This window comes from Corvus moneduloides, chromosome 9, assembly GCF_009650955.1.
Source record: "Corvus moneduloides isolate bCorMon1 chromosome 9, bCorMon1.pri, whole genome shotgun sequence".
In the NCBI taxonomy this organism is placed as follows: Eukaryota; Metazoa; Chordata; class Aves; order Passeriformes; family Corvidae; genus Corvus; species Corvus moneduloides.
The window spans coordinates 31,856,886-31,880,288 of record NC_045484.1 but is presented as its reverse complement, the minus strand read 5'-3'; the positions used below and the strand labels follow the sequence as shown (position 1 = coordinate 31,880,288).

The 23,403-nt window shown below is 56.8% G+C and overlaps 1 non-coding gene across 1 annotated transcript; it reads right to left on the bottom strand.

The window, feature by feature from the left end:
- Positions 1–22,424: 22,424 nt before the first annotated feature.
- TRNAL-AAG lies at positions 22,425–22,506 on the bottom strand. The gene has a single exon. It is a non-coding gene; the product is annotated as a tRNA-Leu (tRNA).
- Positions 22,507–23,403: the final 897 nt, after the last annotated feature.

Genomic DNA, 23,403 nt, shown 5'->3' with positions numbered 1-23,403 from the left:
GGGAGATCCCTGATGGCCACTGGGTCAGAACTGACACAGGAGTTCTGGACAGGCAAACCCCAGAATCCCTGAGCTTGGAAAAGCCCTCCCAGACCACCGAGTCCACCCTGTGCTCAATCCCCACCTTGTCCCCAGCCCCCCTGAATGCCATGTCCAGGCCTTCCTTGGACACCTCTAGGGGTGGGGACTCCAGGAAATCCCAAATAAAATTTCCCAGGCGATGGCAGAAACACCTCGGAGCCAGCCCCCACTGAACAGCTGGGTTTGAGTTTCCCTTTGTCAGTTTGATCTCAGTTTAAAAAAAACAAACAAAAGGCAACACAGCAGCCGGGTTTTAAAACAAGCAGAAGGCAGGAGAGCTGTGAAGGCAGTGAAAGGGAGCTGGGGCCACAAAAGGCAAATCTCTCTGATCTTCAGCAGCAGCAGCAGGAAGAGCCAGACCTGATAGGTTTGGTTGCCCGGAGACAGCAGAAGGCTCCCCAAAACTGTGCTGTCAGGACAAACAGCTCCCTCAACACACACCAGTCTCTGCCCGGGGTTACAGGAGCCTCGGTGGGATCCCACAGAATCCCAGACTGGTTTGTGTTATGAGGGAGCTTAAATCCCACCCAGTGCCACCCCTGCCATGGCAGGGACACCTCCCACTGTGCCAGGCTGCTCCCAGCCCCAATGTCCAGCCTGGCCTTGGGCACTGCCAGGGATCCAGGGGCAGCCCCAGCTGCTCTGGGCACCCTGTGCCAGGGCCTGCCCACCCTCCCAGGGAACAATTCCTTCCCAGTATCCCATCCAGCCCTGTGTTACAAAAGTGTTTTTTCCAGGCTCACAACCTCCTCCAGCTCCTTCATGGAGTTTTCACTCTGCTCCAGTCACTTCCCTGGCTGCTGAGGTCCAGCACATTTCCCAGAACTGCTGGCAAGGGCTGTAGGACCGGACAGGCTGAGCCCTGCAGCTCCCCAGGGCTTTGTGGGGCCGGAGTCACCCAGCAGCTCCTGCACTTAATGCTCCGGAGGTCCCTGCGGGGCACCATTAACGGGCAGCTCTTCCCTGCAGAACGGGGCTTACAAATTAACTCTGCTGCTGCTGCTGCTGCTGCTTCATGGCTCGGGCTGGCCCCGGGCGGGAGGAAGCGTGGGCAGCGCCTGGGCAGCGCCTGGGCAGTGCTGGGCAGCGCCTGGGCAGCGCCTGGGCTGTGCTGGGCAGTGCTGGGCAGCGCCTGGGCAGCGCCTGGGCAGTGCTGGGCAGCGCCTGGGCAGCGCCTGGGCTGTGTTGGGCAGTGCTGGGCAGCGCCTGGGCAGTGCTGGGCTGTGCTGGGCAGTGCTGGGCAGCGCCTGGGCAGTGCTGGGCAGCGCCTGGGCAGCGCCTGGGCAGTGCTGGGCTGTGCTGGGCAGCGCCTGGGCAGTGCTGGGCTGTGCTGGGCTGTGCTGGGCAGCGCCTGGGCTGTGCTGGGCTGTGCTGGGCTGTGCTGGGCAGTGCCTGGGCAGTGCTGGGCAGCGCCTCGGCTGTGCTGGGCTGTGCTGGGCTGTGCTGGGCAGTGCTGGGCTGTGCTGGGCAGCGTCCGTGCTGCCCCTGCTGCTGGAGCTCCATCCCAGCCCTGCACCCCAAGGACTTGCCACGCTCGCCGTGGGCAGCTCTGCCCTTCCCAGCCCCGCTGCCATGCCCAGGGAGCCCTGGGTGTCACCCTGCTCCCTGCTCACACGCTGGCTGTCCTTAGCCAGCACCCCACCCTCCCTTTGCCTCCATGTGTCTGTCATTCCTGGGAAGCACAGGAGGAGTTTTCCATCCGGCTGCTGCTGGAGCTTTGGGAAGGGCCCTCGGGGTTATCCCAACACGGTGAAGGGAACGGGCCCGAGCACTGGGAAGGCTCCGGGGGCTCTGCCTGTTGTGCTCCTGCCTTTCCCCAGCATTCCCTGTGAAAACAGGGAGCTTTGGGAATGCCCTGTGCGGCTCTCAGCAGCGCTCTGCGCTGGCCAATGCAGCTCCCCTGGCTCCAGCCCTGCCCGGCTGCCCCAGCCCGCAGCAGTCCCCGGCCGGCTCCCTCCAGCTCTGCCTTCCCTCAGAGCATTTCGGATTTTTCAGAGATGAAGTCCCAAGGAGAATTAATCCTGAGCTCAGCCAGGCTTGTCAGCAAGACAGAGCAGCCCCAGCACTGACGGGGGTGCAGGAGCTGAGCCCCCCCTGCACTCCACAGCACAACATGAAAGAGCTGCTCTGAATATGAAATATGTCAAATATGCCCAAATGCATTCTGTAAAAGACAATGTATTTATGTTTGGGGCTGCTTTGTTTGAAGAATCCATCGTGGCCAGGGATAGAAGGCCCAGCTATTTTGACTTTCTGTAAACACAGTGCTTGGACAGACCTTGCCCCCCCTCCCCGCACAGGCTGTTTGCTCCGAGGAGCCACAGTTCTTCCATGCATCCATCAGGACAAATAAATGCAGCACTCTAACGGCTCTCGGGCTGGCACATGAAAGGAAGTGTTCATCCCGACTTGGAGTGGCTTTCCAGCGGGAGGATGTCCTTCCAGCAGTCCGTGGTTTACATGACAGTTTGGAGTCAGGCGGATTTTGCCTGATGTGTTTGTAGTTCCCTGAACGTGAGCAGGCCTCAAGGAACAGAGACAGAAACAGGCCTGGAAACCCTCTGCCCACATTTGGGCACGGCTTTGTCCTGTCCTGACCTCAGGGGGAGGTCAGAGCCTGGCAGTGCCACCGGAGAGCTGTGCCCAGCCCCACCCCCGGGGAGCTGCCCAGCAGAGCAGGATCCAGGGCTCAGTCCCGTGCAACGCCCCAGCCCAGAGAGGGCTCACTGGAGCCGGGGGTTTGGGCTGGAAGTGCCCTCACAGAGCCCAAGCACCCCAGGGCATCACTCCGGGCTGGGGATGCTCCAAACCCGCCTGGATCCCAGTCTCCCTCCACCCCTTCCCCAGCACCGGCACCAGGGCCCTCTGTTCCTGGGACTGGGAGGGATCTGCATCCTGTAAACGCCACAACTTTAAACATTTGGACCCAAAAGAGTGGTCTGGGGACAAGGTGGGGATCGGCCAAAGCTTGGGCTCAGTGGTCCTGGAGGTCTTTTCCCACCTGGATAATTCTGTGATTCCATGGATCTTTGAAACATTAAATCTTTTACGGCACACAGCTGTCCCAAGGGCAGGGCAAGGCCAGCTCTCTGCAGCACATCTCCTTTGGCTGGATAAAACCCAGCAGGGCTCAGCAGCTCAGACCAGACCCAGCCCCTGCTGCCCAGCTCCACCTCCAGGGACCTTTACACTGTGAAGGGCAAGAACTCACTGTCCCTGTGTCCCCTGCCGCTGGTGACAAGCGAGGATGTGCTCAGTGCCCGCAGCAGGACGTGGGGGTGGCAGTGGTGCCAGGGCTGCCCAGCCCGAGGATGGGAGGGACAGGTTCCCTCCAGGAACAGCTGGGTGCCACCTTTGCAGGGCTCCTGCTGGAGGTGGCTCTGTCCCACCCCTCTGGTGGGGACATCCCCCCCAAAAGTGTGACCACGGCATGTCCCACTCCGTGTCCAGGGCACAGAGGCGTCCCCAGGACAGCCTGACAGCAACCTCCAAAAACAACCAAGAGTCAAACCCAGTTAATACCACAGTTAAAATTAGCGTTTTTTTCTCTAAGTTTATAATGGGGAAAAATCCCAGAGCATAAAAATCCACCCAAACCTGAATTTCTTCAGGTAGGCTTAACTCACACATATCCTTCACAGTGGATGAATCAATGCCATGGCCCAGGCACAGGCCAGAATCCAGGGAAGTACATCTTGGCTGATGGAAATGCCCTGCAACCCATCAGGGAGGAGCCGATCACCCCAATCAGGAGCCACCCAACCTCTGCCCGGCTGCGAGGGGACGGGATGTGACCCCGGGGTGAGGCTTAGTTCTCCTTTTAAAGTGCCCATTCCCGGGGCTGCTCAGCGTGCCCCGAAGGAGCCCCGAGTGAAGGCAACACCGAGGCCATGGGGACAAGCCCGGCCCCTCCATCCATCCATCCATCCATCCATCCATCCATCCATCCATCCCTCCATCCATCCATCCATCCCTCCATCCATCCATCCCTCCATCCATCCATCCCTCCATCCATCCATCCATCCATCCATCCCTCCATCCATCCATCCATCCCTCCATCCATCCATCCCTCCATCCATCCATCCCTCCATCCATCCATCCCTCCATCCATCCCTCCATCCATCCCTCCATCCATCCATCCATCCATCCATCCATCCATCCATCCATCCATCCATCCATCCCTCCATCCATCCATCCATCCATCCATCCATCCCTCCATCCATCCATCCATCCATCCATCCCTCCATCCATCCATCCCTCCATCCATCCATCCATCCATCCCTCCATCCATCCCTCCATCCCTCCATCCATCCATCCATCCATCCATCCCTCCATCCATCCATCCATCCATCCCTCCATCCATCCCTCCATCCCTCCATCCATCCATCCATCCATCCATCCATCCATCCATCCCTCCATCCATCCATCCATCCCTCCATCCATCCATCCATCCATCCCCCCTGGCCCGGCAGAGCCACCCCACGGCACTGAGCTCTGCCAGCAGGCTGAGCCTGGCCCAGGCCGGGTTTAACCCGCTCGGACACCCCGTATCAGCTGCTCAGACACCCAAAGGCTCCCATCAGTTCATCCACATTGATTTGTGCAAAAGCCAAGCCAGACGGGCCCTGGGGGCTCAGTGTCGCTGTTCGCCTTGTCCCCTCCCCTGCTGGCCTCCCAAGCATGGCCCCCCCGGCCGGTGCTGGCCGCGTTCCCTCTGCCGGCCGTGTTGACACAGCAGAACGGCCCCGGCTGCGGGAAGGGAAGGCTCGGAGCCGCGGCAGCCACCGGGGGGTTACACAACAATGGCACAGCTGGTTAATCATTGAGCGGCTGCGGGACATTCACACCAAACACCTCCCACAGAGGACACGGCTCGGCTGGGTCACCGCGGCCCCCAGTGTCCCCAGCGTCCCCAGTGTCCCCAGTGTCCCCAGCCATCCTTCTGGGCCAGGAGCCAGCACCGAGCTGTTCCCAGAGGTGGGTGCAGAGCAGGTGCTCTGGGACACGGAGGCGTCTCTCGTCCTTTGCATTTTTCACCCCAAACAGACACAAACAGTGGGTGACTCTGTAAGGCCTCCCGTGGCTCCAGTGGTGACACTGAAGAGTGTCCCAGCCCCAGCCTGGTCAGGCTGATGGTTTGAAACGCTCCGAGGAGCAGGCCTGGGCAGGGAGAGCTGTATTCCCCGTCTGGGAATGTGCCTGCTCACGGTGACAGTGTCACTGCACCCACAGTGTCAGTGCATCCATGGTGTCACTGCACCCACAGTGTCACTGCATCCACAATGTCGCTGCATCCATGCTGTCACTGCACCCACAGTGTCACTGCACCCACGCTGGCACTGCACCCACAGTGGCACTGCACCCACAGTGTCAGTGCATCCATGGTGTCAGTGCATCCACGGTGTCACTGCACCCACAGTGTCACTGCACCCACACTGTCACTGCACCCACAGTGTCACTGCACCCACAGTGTCACTGCACCCACAGTGTCAGTGCATCCATGGTGTCAGTGCATCCACGGTGTCACTGCACCCACAGTGTCACTGCACCCACAGTGTCACTGCACCCACAGTGTCAGTGCATCCATGGTGTCAGTGCATCCATGGTGTCACTGCACCCACAGTGTCACTGCATCCACAATGTCACTGCATCCATGCTGTCACTGCACCCACAGTGTCACTGCACCCACGCTGTCACTGCACCCACAGTGTCAGTACATCCACAGTGTCACTGCATCCACGCTGTCACTGCACCCACAGTGTCACTGCACCCACAGTGTCACTGCACCCACAGTGTCAGTGCATCCATGGTGTCAGTGCATCCATGGTGTCACTGCACCCACAGTGTCACTGCATCCACAATGTCACTGCATCCATGCTGTCACTGCACCCACAGTGTCACTGCACCCACGCTGTCACTGCACCCACAGTGTCAGTACATCCACAGTGTCACTGCATCCACGCTGTCACTGCACCCACAGTGTCACTGCACCCACAGTGTCACTGCATCCATGCTGTCACTGCACCCATGCTGTCACTGCACCCACAGTGTCAGTACATCCACGGTGTCACTGCATCCACGGTGTCACTGCACCCACAGTGTCACTGCACCCACAGTGTCACTGCATCCATGCTGTCACTGCACCCATGCTGTCACTGCACCCACAGTGTCAGTACATCCACGGTGTCAGTACATCCACGGTGTCAGTACATCCACGGTGTCACTGCATCCACACTGTCACTGCACCCACAGTGTCAGTGCATCCACGGTGTCAGTGCATCCATGGTGTCACTGCACCCACGGTGTCACTGCACCCACAGTGTCACTGCACCCACAGTGTCACTGCATCCACAATGTCACTGCACCCACAGTGTCACTGCACCCATAGTGTCAGTGCATCCACGGTGTCAGTGCATCCATGGTGTCACTGCACCCACAATGTCACTGCACCCACAGTGTCAGTGCATCCACGCTGTCACTGCACCCACAGTGTCAGTACATCCACAGTGTCAGTGCATCCATGGTGTCACTGCACCCATAGTGTCACTGCACCCACGCTGTCACTGCACCCACAGTGTCAGTACATCCATGGTGTCACTGCACCCACACTGTCACTGCACCCATGTCACACTTCCCTGCCTGGAGCATCCCTCGCATGCCCAGCACCTGCTGGGCACTGGCACAGCTCAGAGCGGGTGCAGGTGAGCTCAGAAACCTCTGCAGTGCCCCAGGAGATGCAGTTAATGGCTGACAGGAGTTTCCCCATGGCACTGCCCAGTGCCGGGAGGAAAGGTGTCCCCCGGGAAGGGTTGGTGTCTGCACATGTCCCCTCTGCTCTGTGCTGGGCCACGAGGCTCACCCCAACCAGGTGCCCCTGGCCAGGAGGGCATTTTAATTCCAGTTTCCCACTTGATCCAAAGGTCCCCATCCCATCTAGACATCAGTTATCTGTGGCTTAGGCCACCTTGAGTGTAAATCTGGAACTGAATCACTCAGTGCTGCTGGCTGACCCCATGCTGTGATTCCATGGCCTTCTCCAGTCCTATTTATAAACACCTAGAGACCAAATTCCCCTCGTTTTTGCACAAATAATTTTAATTAGCATATTAAAATAAATGTCTTAACATCACCTTGTCGTCTGCCTTCAGCTGCATTGACATGCCCTATTCCCATCCCTAAACTCTCAACCTGGGAGCCTCAGGAGTGTCCTGGGGGTGTCCAGGCAGGCATTACACATCGTGGAGAGTTCCCTGCCTGCATCCAGACCTCTGTCCTGCCTGTACTGTCACAGCCAGAGCTGTTCCTCAGTGCTGGAAACTCAGAGAGGTCTGCTGGGTTTGAAGGAAAACCACAGAGCCAGCTCCAGAGCCTCTGGAAAACCCACTGCTCTCTCCTGACAAAACAAGCATTTAGCAATGCCTGACATCCTGATGGCCTTTTCCTTCCCAAAATAACCGGGGCAAGCAACACCCCAAAAATGAAAGCTGTCACCCCACACCAGAGGGGTTTGTGCAAGCGTGACCCTGGGATTTCACGGCGGCAGCAGATGTGGGGTGAAGCCACTCCAGCTCCCCAGGGCACATTCCCAATCTGCTTCCCAGCACTGCCTCTCTGGAGACTCACCCTGGATTCACACCAGGCATGACCTTTCCCAGAATGGGAGCTGCCACCGTTGGGAAAGGGTGGTGAGAGTGCAAGAGCCACTGTGCCAGGGGCTGGCATTCCAGGGGCTGGCATTCCAGGGGCCAGCAGTGAGGTGTCACCACAGCCCCACCCAGGCCGGCCCTCGGGGCTGTCACTGTCACTGCCCTGCTGTCGCACAGCCCAGTTTTATTCCCAAAGCCCTTGGGTTTACCCGTGCCAAGGCTGGAGCTGGCTGTGACCGCGTGTTCCCAAAGCCAGCCCGCTGGGGACACCAGTGCTGCAGTGCCACGTGTGGCCTTCCCACTGGTTTTCCTCCCTCTTTGTGGCCGACAGCACAGGGCTGCAGCCAGAGCCCCATCAGATCCCTCCTGGAGCCGTCCGGGATGTCCCTCAGGGGCCCCAATTCCCTGCTTTGGGGCGAGCTCCGTGTGTGCTGCTGTTCCCTGCGGATCCCGGCGGGGTTTTACCTGCTGAGGGTGACACCTGCCCGGGGATTGGGGCACCCCAGCACTGCCGGCCACAGCACAGCTGCAGGAATGACCCCGGGGAGCTTCCACTGCTGCCGGCAGAGCTTGTTTTGTATTTCAGCTGTCTGTGGCTAATCCTCTCGCCTTGGGACACAGTGTTACTCTGGCAGAGGGAGCTGTGCTGAAATCCTGGAGAGGTTTCCCAAGATCCTGGCAGGCTCCGGGTTGTGCAAGGGCGAGGGACATCACTCATTGTCTCTGTGTCACAGGGAGGGCACAGCTCGGTCCTCCTGCCACCGCCTGGGCTCTGCGAGGTGTCCTGACACACGGGACGAGATGGGCTCTAAGGTGTCCCTCGGGAATCCCAGCCCAGTCCAGTCTGCGCTTCTGGGACTCTACACCCCCGAAGGTGTCACTGATTTCCCCCGCTGCCCTCGCAGCCCCTGCGGTCACACCTGGGCCAGGTGAAGGTGCCGAGAGCCGCGGGTGGGACCGGCGGGGCCGGCACCGCGCCGAGCCCGGCCACGGCACTCTCAGGGAAACATCCCGGGATTTCCCAGGAAAACATCCCCGGCTTCCGCAGCTCTTTCCCCCTCCGGCTGCGGCAGTCAGCATCGTGCTCGCAACATTTGAGGAATTTTTCCCTTTTGGCAATGGATTTTGTGAATCAGAGGGAGCAGCCCAGCCTGTTCCTGGCTGAGTGCGGAGCTCAGCTCTTCCAGGGCTCCCAGTGAAGTGTGTCCAGGGCCAGCCCCGGCTCTGTCCCGCTGGAATCCTGCAGAACACGGGAGGCTGGGCAGGAGCAGAGCCCCGGCCGGGCTTCCAGAGGCATTCCCAAGGCATTTCCCCAGGCATCTCCCGGCGCATCCAGGGTCCGCCCTGCAGGGATGGAGCATCCGTGCGGCCAGGGGCAGCATCCCCCCGGCTGGATCCAGGGATGAGAGGGATGGCAGCGCTCCGGGAGCAGCAGCACAAAGCAGAGAGGCAGAAATGCCAGCGGAGAGTTCCCCTGTGACAGGGAAGTGGCGAGGAGTGACGATGGCCACAACCCCGCTGCAGTAGCGGAGCAAACCGGGCCGAGCCTAGGGAGCCCTCGCTCAGGGGATCCAGACCCTGCCCAGCAGCTCTGGGAGCACAGGGAACGGCAGGAACGGGGAAAGACAGGGCTTGGATCCCTCTGTGCACACCCCATCCCTCAGCCTCGGCCCCCGGAGAGCCCCTCGCTCACACAGACCCAGGAGAGCAGCTGGGGCTGCCCCTGGATCCCTGGCAGTGCCCAAGGCCAGGCTGGACATTGGGGCTGGGAGCAGCCTGGGACAGTGGGAGGTGTCCCTGCCATGGCAGGGGTGGGATAAGATAGGATTTAAGGTCTCTCCCAACACAAACCAGTCTGGGAGTCTGCGATTCCGTGATCTTCCACCTTTGATTTCACTGCTCCTTCCCAGGGTTTCCACACACCCCCATGGATGGAGTCCTGTGGGTGGGCTCAGGCCGCCTGGAGGGCCATGCTGGCTCTGGAGTTGAGGTTTGTGATGGATTTTGGGGACTGGGGACATTGAGGGTCTCTGGGATCACCGGGGCTAGAGCAGATCCATGCACAGGCCAGTGCTGGGGGCAAGGCTGGGCCACCCAGAGCCTCACCTGGCCCTGACCCCACAGAGCTCTGGGGACACCCTGACACCCCAGGAACTGCAGTGGGAATTGGCTGGGTGATTGGACACAATCCCTGCCTGTCCCTGGCACATTTTAAGGCATGACTCCAGCAGCAATTCCCATTTCCTGCTGTAAACTCCAGCGCCATTCCCAACGCGCTGGTTGTCCTGGAAGCTCCTCCTGGCAGGGACACAGGGGACAGCTGAGCCTCAGGGCTGCACCTTGCATTTCCCAGCAGGATCAGGGAGCACTGTAAATTAAGCACAAGAGCCACAATTTATTCCTTTTTTGGGAAGCTTTTTTGTCTCCTCCAAAACATCCCCGCTGCAAATCCTCCCCCTCCGAAGGCAGAGGGGAACCCAGCCCATGAGGGCTGAGCCCGAGGCAGCAGAGATTTTATTTGTACTTTGCTCACTATTTATGGGGTTTTTTTAATTAAGTTTTCTAATCTTACTTAATACCCAAGCACATTTAATTTCCTTAAGTTCCCGGTGAGGCTCTCCAAGGCAGAGCAGCCCAGTGGTTCCCAGCCGGATTCACGGCCACAAAATGCCCTTCTCTGCCATACCCTGTGCCCACGCTGAAAAAACCTGTGAAAAAGGACATTTTTTTCCTGATCTCACCTGCTTTTACCTTTTCTCCCTCAGTCTCAAGTGTCTGCTGAGAGCTGTGTGAGCTCGTTCCCTGCTCCACCACTGGGAGCTGCAGCAGAATTCCAGCCCTTCCATAACATCCCACAGACCCAAAGCTTCCCAGGAGATGAAACAGCTCCAGAGGCTCAATGTCAGGGCAGCTCAAGTACCTGGGAAGAGCCTGGCCTGGCTGAGGCTCAGAGGCACCAAATCAGGGCTGGCTCCTCGTGTCAGGACCTTGGGAGGCTACGGAGCTCAGCTGGGGAGAGGAAGGATGAGCACAGCCTGAAAAAGGAGGAAAAAACCCTGAAAAATAAAAATAAAATATAAAAAGCAGAAAATCTACTTCTTTCACAGCGTTGTGACAACTTCCAGCCCTACTTCCAGTTCCAGGTTCCATTTTACACCCACCAACTCTGCGGAGAAGAAGAAATGCTGAGCCCTGGAGGGGCATTTTCCAGGGAAGCCGAGGGGTGACCCAGACATCCCATGGCAGAGGGTGAATAGCGGGGATGTCACTGTGATGTCACTGTGATGTCACTGTGATGTCATGGTGATTCATGGTGATTCATGGTGATTCATGGTAAAAGCCACCCCAGCCTTTGCCTTCAGCACCTGTCCCCATGCAATGCAGGTGCCCCCTCCAGCACCTCTTCCCCTACGCTCTGTGGGGTTTGGTTCCCAGTTGGGTTTGGTTCCCATGCTGGGTTTGGTTCCCATGCTGGGTTTGGTTCCCAGTTGGGTTTGGTTTCCATGCTGGGTTTGGTTCCCAGTTGGGTTTGGTTTCCATGCTGGGTTTGGTTCCCATGCTGGGTTTGGTTTCCATGCTGGGTTTGGTTCCCAGTTGGGTTTGGTTCCCATGCTGGGTTTGGTTCCCAGTAAGGTTTGGTTCCCAGTTAGGTTTGGTTTCCATGCTGGGTTTGGTTCCCAGTTGGGTTTGGTTCCCAGTTGGGTTTGGTTTCCATGCTGGGTTTGGTTTCCATGCTGGGTTTGATTCCCAGCTGGGTTTGGTTCCCAGTTGGGTTTGGTTCCCAGTTGGGTTTGGTTTCCATGCTGGGTTTGGTTCCCATGCTGGGTTTGGTTCCCAGTTGGGTTTGGTTCCCAGCTGGGTTTGGTTCCCAGTTGGGTTTGGTTTCCATGCTGGGTTTGGTTCCCATGCTGGGTTTGGTTCCCAGTTGGGTTTGGTTCCCAGTTGGGTTTGGTTCCCAGCTGGGTTTGGTTCCCAGTTGGGTTTGGTTTCCATGCTGGGTTTGGTTCCCAGTTGGGTTTGGTTTCCATGCTGGGTTTGGTTCCCAGTTGGGTTTGGTTCCCAGTTGGGTTTGGTTCCCAGTTGGGTTTGGTTCCCATGCTGGGTTTGGTTCCCAGTTGGGTTTGGTTCCCAGCTGGGTTTGGTTCCCAGCTGGGTTTGGTTTCCATGCTGGGTTTGGTTCCCAGTTGGGTTTGGTTTCCATGCTGGGTTTGGTTCCCATGCTGGGTTTGGTTCCCAGTTGGGTTTGGTTCCCAGTTGGGTTTGGTTTCCATGCTGGATCCGAGCGTCCCCTGGATTTTGTGGGGCACGACCCAATCGATGATGTTTTATGTCTGTCCATTGTTTTCCTGATCTTTCCACAAAGATTTTTCTCCAGGGATTGCTGGACTGGAGCATTTGGGAAAAGCTGCTGCTCCTGAGGGCTGGAGCCTCTCCCAGCAGCGCTCGGAGCTCCAGCCTGGAGTGATGCTCCAGTCACCCACCTGTGCTGGGATGGGCACTGGGATGCAGCCATGGGACCCTGCCCCGCTCCTGCCGACCCCACAGGCTCTGGGAGACAGGGCAGGTGGCCCATGGAAGGGAAAGGGGTCGGAATGTTACCCATTTCCCAACAGGAAGGGCGATTCAGGGAAATGCAGCCCCTGCTCCGCTGGATTATTCCATTGGCTGGTTTCTGCAGCCTGGGAGAGCACAAATAGCACATTTACCCCCATAAAGACATTAATAATTCCACAGGCTGGAGTCTGAAAGGTGTTTCTTTTATTCTAAGTGTTTGCAGAGTGAAATTAAACTGTTGCAAGCACTGAAGAAAGGTAATTTATTTTTGTTTCCATTTTCCCTTTCAACCATGGCATTAAATATTAACTGCAGCGTATTTTACCAAACACATCAATTCATTTCCTGTGGGGGCAGAACCAAACAGCCTCTCCAGGAGCTTTGATGGCCTTAATGAAGCCCTGCATTAATCAGAGCGGTGGAGCAGAGCCTGAGCAATGACCCCGGCTGGGAACAATCCCCCAGCACCCGGATTTCCCTGGAGCTGCTCTCCTGCCTCCTCCAATCCTCGTTCCTCCGCTGCCTTGCACCTCTCCTGAGGGCTGAGCTGCTGGAACCCGGGGTTTGAGTGTCCCTCTGGACACGAGGGGAACATGAGCTGCTCCTCTGCTCCTTGGGGTCAGTCCCATGTGGGGATCGACCCCAGAGACACCCTCAGACCCCAGAGACACCCTCAGACCCCACAGACACCCTCAGTGGTTTGAGAGCTCAGCTGAGCCCACTCCTCTCTGAGGGGCAGAGCTGCTGGATGAGCCCAGCCTGGCATTTCCCAGAACCCAAACCCGCTGCCCTTCCTGCTCTTGGCTTTAAAGCTGGGCAAGAAGAGCACGAGGAAGTGAACCTCGCCTCTAGTGCCCCTGTGGGTGGCTTTGTACCCTCCCAGCAGGAATTCAGCTCTGAAGGGGCAATTTCTCTTCCCACAGGACAGCACGGGCTCCAGTGGGGGTACAGATGGGGAAATCATTGCTTTTAGAACAAGCCACAAGAAGGGAAGAGCCTGCTAATTCACAGAATTAATAAGGTTGGAAAAGACCATAGAATCCAACCTCTGACCCATCCCCACCAGCCCAGAGCACCGAGTGCCACATCCAGTGCCCCATTCCTGTTCCAATTTGGATTTTATTTGTAACCACATCTGTATATTTCCACACTTCCCAGTGAACACTGAAGGCTGGGCTTGATGATCCCTGAGGATCCTTTCCAGCTCGGGATATTCTGTGATTCCCCTTGGCTCCAGCTGTGCTGTTTTCTTCCAGGCTGGATTGTTAAACCAAAGCTTGAACAGCAGCATCCTCAAAAAAAAAAAAAAAAAACAACCCAAAACTAAAAAAAGCAGTGTTCCATCTGTCAGGCTTTTCTTTAGACCTTCCACAGGGCTGGAGAATCACAGAACAGCTTGGGTTGGAAGGGACCTTTGGGGTTCCTCTAATCCATACCCCAAAATAGGTCAAAATGGGGTGGAGGTTGGTTTTGCTTTTGCAGCAGAGATGCACGTGGCTGGTCTGTCATTAACAAAAACCAGTGCTTATCCTTTAAACTAATCTTTTTTCTTGCAAAAAACCCTGACTCAGAGTGCTCTTGAACATCACGACTTCCCCTGTTCAAAATAGCCACAGTTCTTTGAAAAAACCAGCCCTCAAACCACTTCCTTCCCTCTGAAGTGAAAGCTCCTGGAACAGTGGGGTCAGGCAGCCGTTGCGATGCTCCTACTCCCACTCCCAGCTGTGCACCCAGAATTTGAAATGCTGAAGCCCCTAAAAGCAGCTGCTGAGAGGTGCTGTGGGTGTGTCAGCCTGGCCTCCACCCTCGCAGCTCCCACAGGTGTGGGAAATGAACAGATGGAGCCAATTCCAGCTCCCTGCCACAGCTGCAGTTGGGATTTCTGCAGCTGATCTCTCTCTCTGCACAACAGCACTTCAACCTGGGGCAGGCACTGCTCCCCCACATCCATCCTTTACTTCTATTTGTTTATCTCCATTTGTTTATTTATTGATCCTTCGGCACCAGCTGTTGCCAAGGCACCAAACATCAGCGACCCACGGGCAAACCAGTGCTCTCCTCTGGCTCATAAATACCAATTATGGCAGAGCAGCTCAGGACTTTCCATCTGGACAATCCTATCCAATTTCTCCCCCATCTTCTCTCCACAGGACTTTCTTTGCCTCTAATTAGGATTTACCTTTTTAAGCTCCTTTATTTCCATTTAACTCAGTCCCTGCATGGGTGTGGGGCCATCCCAGGGTCCGGGTGTCCGGCAGGATCCAGAGCCAGGAGGTGCCTTCAATTCCAGTGGAGCACAGGGAGGGAATCTGGGAGGGTGGGGAAGGGAACGAGGATGGAAGTGGAGCTGAAGCAGCAAAGCTGGCAAAAGCTTTTGGCCACTTTCAAAAAGAGAGAATTAGCCAGGAACAGGGAACCCCAGACTGGTTTGGGTTGGGAGGGACCTTAAAGATCATCTCACCCCACAGGCAGGGACACCTCCCACTGTCCCAGGCTGCTCCCAGCCCCAATGTCCAGCCTGGCCTTGGACACTGCCAGGGATCCAGGGGCAGCCCCAGCTTGGGAGCATCTGCAGAGTGCCGGGAACACAGGGAAAGGGGCAGAAGGGGAATTTGGGATCTGCAGCTGCCCCTCAGCACACAGCCAGTGCTTTGAACTCATCCCAGGCTGAGGTCAGAGCCCAGCCCTGCCCAGACAGCCCTGGCAGGCTCTGCAGAGCATCAGGGCAGCTTCACAGCTTCCAGCCCCTGAGCTGCACATCTGCGTTCTCCTGGCCTCCTGCTCAAAGAATTCTGGTGGGCCTCAGCTGGGTCTGCTCAGCGGGAAGGTGGGTGGGAATGCAATCAATAAATAGAGAGCTAAATAAATATATAAACAGATAGATAAATAGATCAATCAATCCCCAGCAGCAGGTGCAGCTCTTTCCCAAATTATTTTGGAATTACAGAATCATGGAACCACAGACTGGTTTGGGTTGGGAAGGCCCTCAAAGCCCACCCCTGCCATGGCAGGGACACCTCCCACTGTCCCAGGCTGCTCCCAGCCCCAATGTCCAGCCTGGCCTTGGGCACTGCCAGGGATCCAGGGGCAGCCCCAGCTGCTCTGGGCACCCTGTGCCAGGGCCTCCTTTGCTCTCCTTCACTTCACCCCCTGTCCCAGATGTGACCCTGGCCCTGTCCTCGTGGGCTGGCAAAGGACAATTTTCAGTGTGAGATGATCTCCTGAGGTCCCTCAGCCACAGGAATGTGCTGGGTGGGCAGATGTCCATCCTGCCCCAGCATGTGAGCCTGAAAAACCAGCAAAACGTCCCATTAACATTGATCTCCATCAAGGGTGTCCCCAGGAACATCCCCTGCACCTTTTCACCTCAGTCCTCTGGGCCATGGCCTGACTTAAACCCTGGTTTAAACCCAGTAACCCGAGCTGTCCGGTGCAGTTTATTCCTTCTGTCCAGCCTGGAAGGTTGCTGCTTCTCATTTCGCAAGCTGCAGGATGGAGGAGGCGATGAGAGGAGCCAGCTGGCACGGGAGTGCTTTCAAAGCCCCTCCAGAGCTGGGTTCTGGGCAGATTCAGCGTGGGTTTCAGCAGCAGGAGATTGTTTTTGTCCCTGTAAATCAACAACAGTGTTTGGTTCAGCAGGATCTGTGTGCAGCACTGGGGATGGAAAGCAGCAGAGGAAGTTGTTTAAAATAAATAAAAAAAAGAAAATACGAGTTTTTCCAGCCAGGTTTTGCTCTCCTGGATATCCTGCCAAGATACACAAAATGTGACAGTCCCAGGAGTCCAGGAGCCCCAGCACCCTGAGCACGGTGTGGCCTCAGTGTCACAGAGCAGGGGACACTCCCAGACTGGTGGGGGTGACTTGGGGTGTCAGATCCCGGAGCTGGGGGCTCTCCCTGGCACCTTTGGAGCTCAGGTGCCAGCCCAGGGTGTGCCAGGGTGTGCCAGGGCCGTGTCCCTGTGCCGAGGGGACTGTCCTGCTCCTGCTGCTCCCAGCTGAGCACGGCGCTGGGGCAGCCCTGGGAGCAGCAGGAGCAGAGGCTGCGGGACTCCGCGGGTCCCAGTGGCACCAGTGGGACACCGGGAGAGCCCAGATCCCCACCCAGGAGGGAGCAGAGCTGGGGCAGCACCAGCCCCACCCAGCCCCGAGGAGTCAGGAAGGGAAACCACCCCAGTTCCTGGCACAGCCTTGTGCCCACCTGCCCTGAGCCTCTCTGCCTCCAAATCCGTGCCCTGGCTGCAGCAGGAAGGGACAGAGAGGAGCTGGAGGTCCCCAGGGGCAGGGCACAGCAGCAGTGGCACACAGGCCCTCCTGGCTCCTCTCTGTTTATTTATGTTATTCAGTTTATTTAGAATTTCATATTCTGGAGTCTGTGTGCCAATTTTCCCCTGCAAGGAACAGATTTTCCAGCAGATTTTCCATTCCCAGCTCTTTCCTGGGGGTTCAGTACACGAGACCCAAGAGGTTAAAGATGAATGTGTTGAAAGGAAACGCAACGTTCTCCCACAGAACTGCTCTGGACAAGAGGCTTTGCAGAACCATAGCATTGTGGAATAAGGTTGGGAAAGGTTGGGAAAGGCCTCCAAGATCATTGAGTCCAACCTTGGAGCGAAGGAGGATGTGTTTTGCTGAGCTTGGTGACCTGGACCAGTTAGAACATGTGGCTGGGAGGGTCACTGAGCTCTAGAACCAGGTCCTGGGCCAGGCTCCAGAGGCTTTCCCTGAGGCACAGCAGGAATGGGAACCGAACCAGCTCTGGGAAGTCACCGTCAGCCAGGAAAAGGCTGAACTTGCCCCAGAGCGATGGACACAGGGCTTCTGCACACGGCAGCTCCGCGGGGAGCTGCTGTACGGAGATCCCTTGGGGAGCCTGGGACAGGCACTGGCCCCGAGGAGATGGGGCTGCCCCACCCCTGGCAGCATCCAAGGACATCCCCAGCATCCCCACAATGGCCCCAGCTGAGTGACATCCCCAGCCAAGGGTGAGCTCACCCCCATCCCTCTCCAGCTACCAAACCCGGGACAGCCACCGGGATTAATTCTCTTGACAATGGACCAGCAAGGAAAAAACTCCTCCTGCATCTGGAGAAGGAATTTCCACGCACACAAGTTTTGCAGATAAAAAAGACAGGGATTTGTTAACACGTGTCACTTCTCTCTGGGGCTGTATTTCACAGAGGAAAGCTTTCAAAACAACTTTGACTTTTATTAGAGGACACACGTAAAGGACTTTCTTTTTTTAATATAGTTTTTAAATGAATCAGCTGTTCCATCTCCAGTCTGAGCCCAGATCCTGCACAGTAATTCAAGATGAAGATGATGGGAAGATGTTCCAGGCCAATGTTCTTCTCCCATTTGTAAATAACAACAGGTTGTTTATTTTCTTTTCATCACATACATATTTTGTGTTAAATATGTGTATGAATGTGACTGTTGTTAGGTGCACTCATCGGTTTCCAGCAGCAATTCCTCTTCCCTGGGTGCCCCCAGACCACCAGCAGTGGGTGAATTCCTGGTGGTTCTCCAAACTGGGTATCTTCTGGACATCCCAAATTTGATTTGCACCCATTAGCAGCCGCAGAGCCGTTCTCTTACAAATGAGGAGCGTTGGCGCTGCCGCCTGTGCAAAATCATCCCCAGGCACATCAGAGCCGTGCCAGGCTGCAGCGCTCGGGAGGATGGATGGCTCTGTGCCGTGGAGAAACAGCGGAGCACACAGGGACCCCAAAAACCGGGCATCTACTGAAAACCAGCCCCAAACCCACACCGGTGCTCTGATTCACTGCGTCTGCTGGCAATTCCTTGGAAACGGGAGGCAGGGTCGGGCAGCAGCAGGGTCGGGCAGCGGCAGGAGGAGGAGGAGGAGGAGGGTTTGTCCTGCCCAGGGGTGGTGGCGGCTGCGGCCACTCCGGCCCCGGCTCCCCGAGCAGCCGCGGCTCCGAAGCCTGGAAGAACATCCCTGGCCGCGAGCCGCTGCTGAGAGCGCAGGTTATTAAATCGCATCGTTAATGAGCGGGTCTGGAGGCTTTGGACTTAAAGAGCAATTTAAAACCAGAGGAGAAGACAAATTACAGGGCTCGGGCTGCGGTCTGGCAGGGAGGGAGCCGGGAGAGGGATCCCAGGCACGGATCCCAGAGGTTCCTGGCACTGGAGGGGGCTCAGAGGGGCAGGGACAGCCCTGCCGGGGGCCACCGATGCTCCCGTCCCTGTGCTGGGGGTTCAGAGCCTATCCCCAACCCCTCGCCCTGTGCTCCTCATTAACAGAAACGAGGATCACCCTTAATGAGAGACACCTGTAATGAGGATCGCCCTTAATGAGAACCGCCTGTAATGAGGATCGCCCTTAATGAGGCTCCTGAGCCACACCCATCGCGGCCCGTTCCGTTTGTTAAACAAACGCACCCGAGGAGGTGCTAATATTTGCTCGATATTGATAAAATAAACACCTGAAGTGGAAGGTACATTGCTGCAAGTGCTTTATGGACATGTTTTAATTTAAAAAAAACCCCAAGCTAGTCCAGAGGAGGCTCTGGAGCCAGGCTGGGAGAGCTGGGGGTGCTCACCTGGAGAGGAGAAGGCTCCAGGGAGAGCTCAGAGCCCCTGGCAGGGCCTGAAGGGGCTCCAGGAGAGCTGCAGAGGGACTGGGGACAAGGCATGGAGGGACAGGACACAGGGAATGGCTTCCCAGTGCCAGAGGGCAGGGCTGGATGGGATATTGGGAAGGAATTGTTCCCTGGGAGGGTGGGCAGGCCCTGGCACAGGGTGCCCAGAGCAGCTGGGGCTGCCCCTGGATCCCTGGCAGTGCCCAAGGCCAGGCTGGACATTGGGGCTGGGAGCAGCCTGGGACAGTGGGAGGTGTCCCTGCCCTTGGCAGGGAAATGGGATGGGCTTTGAGGAGTGTTTTTCAGGGGAATGGAAATGATATAAATTAGAGATGTGAAGCAGCTCTTTAAGTGGGGAATTTGATGAATAACAGCTCCTTGGAGCAGTGGAACAGCAGGAATTCAGGGTAGAGGAAATTCTTTCCTGTGGAGGGGAGGTGCAGTGGGGGATGGAAAACAGGAAAAACACAACATAAACCACCCCCAGGCACAGGGGGGATTCTGGGGGTGTCTGTGCAGGGCAGAGTTGGACCCATGGTCCTTGTGGGTCCCTTCCATCAGGACATTCCATGATCCCGTGGTAAAGCAGCCCGAGCCACACCCGCAGCAGTGCATCCCCCAGACTGCTCAGCACCTTCTCCCAGCCCATTCCCAAGCCCAGCTCTGGGTGCCCCCAGCCGGGGTGCCCAGGGAGGCTGGGGGTTCGCTGCTGCACAGGGCTCATGGATCATTCCCACTATTCCACAGGACCCTGGTGCTGGCAGGGATCATTCCATTATGAAGCAATTACGTGATTAGGTCTGGATCTGGGAGATCCCGAGCAGGACGACACCTCAAAACCTCGTCCTTTAATCACTCCCACTGAGCCAGGCCTATCCAAGGTGGGATTTAATTAAAGGCTTTGCTTCGTCAGCCCTGGGAGCCTGGAATTCCTGAGCACTTCCCCCCAGGTTTGGGCACACTCTGTCCCAAATTAACGGCGTCATCTCAGCTGGAAGACATGAGCACAAGTGGGCAGCCCATAAATATCCATTATTGCTCCGTGGAAAACAGAAATGTCTGCAGGAATACGCACGTGGCCTTTAGCAGGAGGAGCCCCCACCCCCCTGAGGAGCACGGGAATTATCTTGGGCATGGCAGGAATGTCTCTCCCCTCATTCCATCCCTTTTATCCTTCTCCTGGTCTTTAGGATCCTTCGAAAATAGGAGCTGGTGTTGGAAAGCAGAGGAATTTCCAGCACAGCAGCAAGGAAAGGTACAGGATCAACAGGCTGCTCCGTGGGGATTAGACAGAGAGGGCTGTCTGGACAGCTGGATTCCCGTGGATTTCGGATATCGGGAGCGTCATTCCAAGATCTCTCCTGTTTCCAAACAAGGCCTGGCGAAAGCAGATCAGGGTATCCAAAATCTCACCACATTTGGGCTTTCCAGCTCAGGAATCCTGGGAGAAGGGTTATGGCACCCCGTGTCCCAGCCCAGGGGTGAAGGGACAGTGAGGGACAGTCCTGGGAATGTCCAACGGCGGTGGCAGGAGAGCTCATCCCACCGTGATCCCACCCACGGAGGGGTTCCAGCTGCAAACAGCACGGACACCCTACAGCCCCTCACGTCACCTTTGGGGACCCTCAGCAGAGCGGGGACCACGTGGGGCAGTTTGGGCACCCAGTGGGGCAGTTTGGGCACTCACATGGGGCAGGGTGCTCCAATTATATCTGTGTTAATTACCCTGGAGGTTTCTGACAGAGAAAAGATGCAGAAAAGTGGAGTTAAATCATTCTCTTGCTGCAAATCTGCACAGGGGAGCAGATCCTGTTTGCACTATTATGAGATAATAACAGCATTAAACAGGACATAATTATGGCCCCGTTAGTTATGGCCCTGCCCGTTTATTTGGGGGATTCAATCTCTCTATTCAGACCACAGGCTTGACCTGGCCTAAGAACCCCACTGAAATGACAAAGTTTTCCCTTTTGGAAGTGCCTAAGAGTTAATAAAATCCACTGATAACCAAACAAGCACAACTCCCGCTGGGTCTCAGGTGCCAGGCACAGCGGACATGGCTGGGACAAGGTGACACTTTCCTCCAAGGTGACATTTTCCCCCACACGTGGGGAGGGTTGGCACAGACTCAGGGGATGGTTTGGGTGGAAGGGACCTTCCAAAGGTCCCCGTGCAGGTCCCTGCAGTCCCCCCCTCCCCCCGCGATGGCATCTTTCAAATGTTATTTATGTCCTGCTCTGGCTTTTTTTAATAAAGGAGGAAAACTTCCCTCCCTTCCTCCTCATTTATTACAGGCATTACGTTAAACATGGTTTCCTCTTAAATTCGACCTAACCCAATTAATATTAATATTGCCCTGATCCAGGCTGATCTCATTAGTGTTGATATTTAATATTTTCTGCAAGTTGTGCTGAAAATGAGCTTCTTGCTTTTCAGCGAGTCTGCAAAGAAGGAACGGCGTTTTCTTCCAGTTTAGGAATGCGGGATGGGAATAAGGAATGGCCTGGGGCAGGGAGTGCTGGATCCAGCGGCTCCGGGAGCTGGGGGCACCGCCTGCCCGGGCACGAAAAGTTCTTGACAATTACCACAGACCTGGGGCCTCAGCCAGGGAGGGAATCACGAGGAACCACCTGGATAAAGTGCATCCTTTTTATTCAGAACAAAATTCCCCTTTTGTTTTGGATCCAGCAGCAAATAATCGCGACCCTCAGAGTATCATAAAATCACAGAATGATCTTTAAGGTCCCTTCCTGCCCAAACCGCTCTATAAATTACAAATAATCTCCTTTTGTGCACAGAGCCTGAGGAGATGATGCAATGAAAACTCCCCCGTTCAGTGGATGATGTGTTCCTCCTCCTCCTCCTCCTCCTCCTAAACCACAGGATGAATCTTTCCTTGCCATGACCCCATGGTTTTAGGCCAGGCTGCTTTCCTTCACCCCTGCCCCCTCTCACCACATCCTGGCTGGTGCCCAGCACAGCCCTGTTTTAGCACAGAAACAGCTCCGTCAGTGCTGGCCTTGCCCACTCAGCTCTGCAAACCCATTTTTAGGTGATTTAATGCTGTGCCCCAGCGCCCCCCGAACAGTCACCGGGGGGACACACGTGGGACAACCTCAGGTTTGGGACAACCTCAGGTTTGGGACAACCTCACCTGGGAGCTGGGGGAGCAATCAGGGTTTGTTTGAGGCTTTTCATAAAATGACCCCATTTGGATCGGGAGGGACCTCAAAGCCCACCCAGTGCCACCCCTGCCATGGGCAGGGACACCTCCCACTGTCCCAGGCTGCTCCCAGCCCCAATGTCCAGCCTGGCCTTGGGCACTGCCAGGGATCCAGGGGCAGCCCCAGCTGCTCTGGGCACCCTGTGCCAGGGCCTGCCCACCCTCCCAGGGAACAATTCCTGCCCAATATCCCATTCCGAGGGGATCCCGTGCCGTGCCCCAGAGCAGCCCCACAGCACCTGCCTGGTTAAACCTCCTGAGATTCCCAGGGGCCGCTTGAGGAGCTTGCCCAGGTCCCTGAGGCGCTAAAACAGAGCTGGCAGCGGTGGGATTCGAACCCACGCCCCCGCAGGGACTGGAGCCTTAATCCAGCGCCTTAGACCGCTCGGCCACGCTACCCTGGCACGGCGGCCCTCGGGAATGGGGCTGGAGCCGGGATCCGGGATCCGGGATCCGGGATCCGGGATCCGCCGCCGGGCCACGGCGCCTTGGCCCCCCGGCCTTTCCTCGGCCGCCCGCTCCTGGCGCGGACCCTTCGAGTTCTCCTCAGGAGCTCCCCGCAGGATGCAGCCGTGGCTGCGGCACTCCCAGACCTGCCTTTCCAGTTTCCGCTCTCCATCTCCTCTCCTTCCCTTCCCTTGGCAGCCTGCATTAAATCCACGGGCCCTGAACTGCACCAGCTCCTTCCACGCCTCCGCTCTCATCCCTACGGGTCTCTTCTCACCAACCGAGGACACCCCGTCCATCCTGCTGGCAATAAGAGCCAGAATCCGATTTCCACGTTGGGTTTGTGCCGTTCCCCCCGTGCCTGTGCCCCAGGATGCAGAGGGATGCTCAGAGCAGGGGGGATGAGGGGCTGAGGTGCCGGTGCTGCTGCTCTGCCCCGCAGCGGGTGTGTGGCCCACCGAGATCCCAAAGTGCCACTCTGGGCCCAGGGAAGGTGCCAGGTTCTGCAGGAAACCTCCTGCCAAGCGCTGGGAGCCAGGCACAGGGAGGTTCTGCAGTTACGTAAATATTTTCCTTTGCGGTTAAACACAGCCACTTTCTCCTTCCTCAGCACGGCGATAAAAGCACGTTTCAATAAACAGGGCTTCCAAGGGATGTTTGCTTTTGGCTCCTCTTCCCGCCTGTTTCATTCACTGGAATTGCTCCTGGCTGAAGGAACTGCGGGAGAGACCCCCCGGTCCCTCAGCTCCCTCTGCAAACTCGGCGCCTTCTCCCAAACCCTCCCATCCCCAGTCACTCTTGGATTTCAACTGCAAAAGTAACATTGATAAAAAGGCAGATGACTGCAAT